At 41.1% G+C, this 6,000-nt stretch overlaps 1 protein-coding gene across 3 annotated transcripts in view; it reads left to right on the top strand.

Moving 5' to 3' along the window:
- ubxn4 (UBX domain protein 4) overlaps positions 1 to 6,000 on the top strand; it is a 100,080-nt gene that overhangs the window by 53,872 nt on the left and 40,208 nt on the right. The gene's annotated exons all lie outside the window — the stretch shown is intronic.

Here is a 6,000-nt window from a genome sequence, read left to right as displayed (position 1 = left end):
CACATGTAGACTGGTTGGGTGAACTCCCATGCACCCTCAAAGACCCTGTAGAGAGTATAGAGCTAATCCACTGTTCCGCGGCCAGGACGAAAACCACATTGCTCCTCCTGGATATGAGATTAAACCTCCCGACGGACCCTCCTCTCCAGTACCCCTGAGTAGACCTTACCCGGGAGGCTGAGGAGTGTGATTCCTCTATAATTGGAACATACCCTCCGGTCCCTCTTCTCCCTGGTCTGCCAATCCAGAGGCACTGTCCGCACAGTGTTGCAGAGGCGTGTCAACCATGACAGCCCCACAACACCCAGAGGCTTTAGGAACTCCGGGCGGATCTCATCCACCCCTGGGGCCTTTCTACCGAGGAGCTTGTTAACCACCTCAGTTACTTCAGCCCCAGAGATAGGTGGGACTACCACGGAGTCTTCATGCTCTGCTTCTCAATGGAAGGCGTGTCGATAGAATTGAGGAGGCCTTAGAAGTATTCCCCCCACCAACTCACAATGTCCCGAGTCAAGGTCAGCAGCAACCCATCTCCACTATAATTAGTGTTCATAGTGCACTGCTTCCCTCTCGTGAGAGATGGTGGACCAGAATTTCTTCGAAGCCGTCCGGAAGTCGTTTTTCCATGGCCTCACCAAACTTCTCCCACGCCCGAGTTTTTGCTTCGGCAACCACCAAAGTCGTATTCTGCTTGGCCAGTCGGTATCTGTCAGCAGCCTCCGGAGTCCCACAGGCCAAAAAGGCCCGATACAACTCCTTTTTTGGCCTGACAGCGTCCCTTACCGCCGGTGTCCACCAGCGAGTTTGGGAGTTGCCGCCACGACAGGCACCGACCACCTTACGTCCACAGCTTTGATCGGCTTCCTCAACAATGGAGGCACGAAACATGATCCACTCAGACTCAATGACCCCCGCCTCCCTCGGTACGTGGGCAAAGGGCTGCCGGAGGTGGGATTTGAAACTCTTTCTGAACGGGGATTCTGCCAAGCATTCCCGGCAGACCCAAATGTATCCTGAGGGTCTGCTGGGTCGGACCGGCATCTTCCACCATTATCGGAGCCAACTCACCACCAGGTGGTGATTAATTGATAGCTCTGCCCCTCTCTTCACCCGATTGTCCAAAACATGTGGCCGCAAGTCCAATGACACAACTACAAAGTCGATCATCGAACTGCGGCCTTGAGTGTCCTGGTGCCAAGTGCCCATGTGGACACCCTTATGTTTGAACATGGTGTTTGTTATGGACAATCCATGACGAGCACAGAAGTCCAGTAACAGAACACCACTCTGGTTCAGGGCCGCTCCTCCCAATCACACCCTTCCAGGTCTCACTGTCATTACGCACATGAGCCATTGAAGTCCCCCCCCAGCAGAACGAGGGAGTGGCACATATATTTGTGCTGTCAAGCGATTAAAATATTTAATCATGATTAATCCCATTTTTCATAGTTAACTCGTAGTTAATCGCACATTTTATTCATTGTAAAAAAATCCCTTTATTCATTGTAAAAAAAATCCCTCCCATTTTATGTATATTATGTATATAATTAAATATTTTATGGAATTGTAATATCTTTAATATGTGGGAATTGAGTTTTTAGTTTTTATGCAAATACTATTTTTTATTAATTGAAAACAAGCATTGGATTTGACTCACACAAACAGCATCTCATCAGCCTTTCTAAGGGATCAAATTGGAGTAATATAAGAAATATAAAATGCCAACAAAGTGCAAATGAAATGGGTCAAAATAATGGGCTGTCACACTGAGGTAGTTGTGGTAACTGAGAGAGCGATTTTATGAAATGGCCGATGCAAACAGGGATTATATAGGGATCCTGACATAAAATACGCTCTGATAACAGGTTCGGAAAAGAAAAAAAAAAAAACATGAATTTCGCAAACCGTTCCTTCTACTTTGTTGCTATATGCTTGCTGTTGTTAACCATGTTGTCTAATATTCCTTCCATTACCACTGTTGCTATGTAATTATTGTTGCACTAAACTGTACTCTAAATTATGCAGACTATCATTTAAATGGTTACTTTGTGCAATATACATTAGGTCCCCTAATCAGTTTTATTATCTGTTATTTACCTGGTTACGACTTTGAACACTTCACCATTAAGGAAGTGAAAGTATTATGCCATTGCCATTGTTATACAATTGTGAAATGGGGGTGGGATTTAATAATTTTTCTACTCCTTCGCACTAATTACATATAGAACATATCCAACATATTTAGATTTTACTAGTTAGTGTACATCACAATTGGTTTCTTGCCTTGATCATTATGATCTATAATGCATTGTGCTAATTGTGTGACGGCTGAGGCCTTCACACGTATGTTATTCTACACCTTTTCACTTTGTTTGAAGGCGGAGGCCTTCACACATGTTATTCTACACCATTCGACTTTATTATTGTGTGAAGGCTGATTATGATTCAAAATCATTCAATATCATTCCACATCCTTCCACCCAGATGGCTTCAACTCCTCAGCCTTCACACGCAATTTCTCCAGAAATTGCATTCTCTAGTTGTGTGAAGGCTGAGGCCTTCACAGACGTTATTCTACTTTTTTCTTCCTCGCCTTTTTTCGGCGCGTACCTACTTCCACAGTTTTCATCCGATTTTCACCGTTCCAACTTCCTTCCATTCCAAGAATTCACGCGAAGCGTGCTTCCATTTTCATGTCTTCACCTATTTCCCATAAATCACCATTTCACTTTATTCACCCCCAAAACCCCATTCATTTTCAATGAGGGATTCAACCAATTCACTATTAAATGCTTCAAAATTAAAATTTAACCCATTCAGGTCATTCATTTCACATTCCTGTATCCCCTTTCACACTTTCACCCCATTCACGTTTCATAAATTCATCCATTCATCCATTCCCAATTGCACTTCTTTGGCCCACAACTGCTTCCACATATTTCATCCTATTCTCACCATTCCAACTTCAATCTATTCCAAATATTCATGCCATGTGTGCTTCCATTTTTCACGTCTTCACTTATTTCCCATAATTCACCATTTCACTTTATTCACCCCCCAAAACCCCATTCATTTCCAATGGGAGAATCAACATTTCACTATTTTACGCTTCAAATTTAAAATTTAAAACATTCAGGTCATTCATTTCATATTCCTGTATTACCATTCACACTTTTACCTCGAATGTCTTTTACCTTCACCTTTTTCACGTTTCATAAATTCATCCATTCATCCATTCCCAATTGCTCTTCTTCGACACGCCACTGCTTCCACATATTTCACCCAACTTTCACTGTTCCAACTTCAATCTTTTCCAAATATGCATGCCATGTGTGCTTCCATTTTTCGCGTCTTCACTTATTTCCCATAATTCACCATTTCACTTTATTCACCCTCAAAAACCCCATCCATTTCTAATGGGAAATTCAACAATTCACTATTAAATGCTTCAATATTAAAATTTTACCCATTCAGGTCATTCATTTCACATTCCAGTATCCCCTTTCACACAATCACCTCATTCACGTTTCATAAATTAATCCATTCCCATTTGCACTTCTTCGGCATGCAACTACTTCCACATATTTCATCCGATTTTCACCATTCCAACTTCAATCTATTCCAAATATCCACGCATTGTGTGCTTCAAATTTTCATGTCTTCACCTATTTCCCATAATTCACCATTTCACTTTATTCACCCCTAAAAATTCCATTCATTTCCAATGGGAGATTTGACATTTCACTATTAAATGCTTCATATTTGATATTTAACACATTCAAGTCTTTCATTTCACATTGCCGTATCCCTTCTCACACTTTCACCTCATTCACCCTTCAAAAATTCACCCATTCCCAATTACTCATTCTACACGCTACTGCTTCCCCATTTTACATCAGATTCTCACCAGTCCAACTTCAATCAATTCGTAAAATTCACGCCATTCAGGCTTCATTCCCCCCCCCCAGTCCCCCTCCCAACAAATTAACCCCACGCCGCCCTTTACCGCCATTCAAAACATTAACTCATTCAACTTACCCTTGGTGGGTTTTATCTCGTATTTACTTGAACAGCCCCCCCAACCCGCCCTCTTCTTCGACATGCTACAGCTTCCCCATTTTTCATCCGATTGTCACCGTTCCAACTTCACAATCAATTCCAAAAATTCACGCCATGCAGGCTTCCTTTTAGCTCCCCCCCCGCCTTCTATTACCCCCCTCCCCCCTTCACCTCCATACGAAACATTAGCTCATTTAACTCACCCTTGGTGGGGTTTATCTCGGATTTACTTTAGCTGCCCCCCAGTGCCGCCCCAAACCTCGCCCCAGTGTGGTAGCCCCCCCCTCCTCAGTGAGTCAGCAATCTTGGAGAAGGATGTCAAATACACAGTCAGTGAACCACATGGGACAACACCAAACCAGAACCGAACCGGAAGTGACGTCACCAACCCGGAAGTAGACCGGAAGTGACATCGCCAAACCCGGAAGTAGCCGGGAAATGACGCCATTCGACAGTAAGTGACGTAATTCACTCAGCTTTGAACCGGAAGTGACGTTTTTCAACTGGAAGATGACCGGAAGTGACAAAATTCGAACGGTTTCACTTGGTTCACTGTATTTGGGTGTCAGAAATTCATCCATTCGTCCATTCCCAATGGATCTTTACAATTCACGTGAAATTCAATTCTTTTTCACCGCTCACATTCATCACTTCATTTACTGTAATCATGTTTCAAAGAATCATTCATTCATTCCTCAATTAATTCCAGGCTTTCCACTTCTATTATGTTTTAAGTCTGATTCTATTTATGCTCTTTTTCATATTAGCGTGGTTCAGAGGTTAAGCCCAAGTTTCCCACCCTGGAGGTTGTTGGATCGAGTCCCGACCACGGAACATTTTTTTAATTTTTTTTTTTTTTTTAAGTTGACACAATGTTACCATGCTTTCACATTATTCACCATTTTACATTATATTATCTCATTCAATCTCTTCATATTCATTTCCATTTAGTGTCATTCAACATCATTCACTATCATTCAACATCCTTCCACCTTCCATCATTCACTATTCACATTCTCATTCAATTCTATTCTCTCTGATTAGAACGGTTTCATTTGATGCACTCTATTTGAGTGTCAGAAATTCATCCATTCGTCCATTCCCAATGGATCTTCATGTGTACATGGTTTCAGGTAGAAATTCTAAGCATTAGTTTCCGTCATTTCACATTCCTTTTTCACCTCTCACATTCTTCACTTCATTTTCTGTATTTAGGTTTCAAAGATTTATTCATTCATCCATTCATTCCAGGCTTTCCCACTTATATTATTGTGTAAAGGCTGATTCTATTAATGCACTAAGCACTCATTTCCCACCGTGGAAGTTGTCGGTTCGAGTCCCGACCACGGAACATTTTGTTTTTAATTGACACAATGTTTCCATTCTTTCAAAGTTCTCACCATTTTACATTATATTATATTCTTATTACAATACTTCTATCACTGTAGTATTTCTACCACTGCAGGATGTTCACTATTACAGTACTTTTATCATTGCAGTACTTTTATAATTACGGTATTTCCTATCATTGCGGTACTTTTACTATTACAATACTTTCATCATTGCAGTATTTTTCCATCGTTGCAGTACTTCTACCATTATAGTACTTTTATCATTGCAGTATATTTTTTATATATTGCAGTACTTTTCCCATTACAGTACTTTTATCATTGCAGTATTTTCTATCATTGCAGTACTTTCCTGTCATTTCAGTACTCTCACCATTACAGTACTTTTATCATTGCAATATTTTTATGATTGCACTATTTTCAATCATTCAGTAGTTTTTATCATTACAGCGTTTCCCCCTCTGTATAATGGACAGGCATTAGGAGTGTTTCCTTACACTTAGATACGTTTATACTGTGTATATTTGCATGCTTTTTATGAATGTCTGCTGCTAATGTTATACATTAACGGCTACATTACGCCGCCGACTCT

The sequence above is a fragment of the Idiotropiscis lumnitzeri genome, chromosome 14, assembly GCF_059441095.1.
Source record: "Idiotropiscis lumnitzeri isolate Australia: NSW breed Sydney's pygmy pipehorse chromosome 14, RoL_Ilum_1.0, whole genome shotgun sequence".
In the NCBI taxonomy this organism is placed as follows: domain Eukaryota; kingdom Metazoa; phylum Chordata; class Actinopteri; order Syngnathiformes; family Syngnathidae; genus Idiotropiscis; species Idiotropiscis lumnitzeri.
The sequence above is the reverse complement of the archived record's forward strand: the minus strand, read 5'-3'. Positions and strand labels throughout refer to the sequence as shown.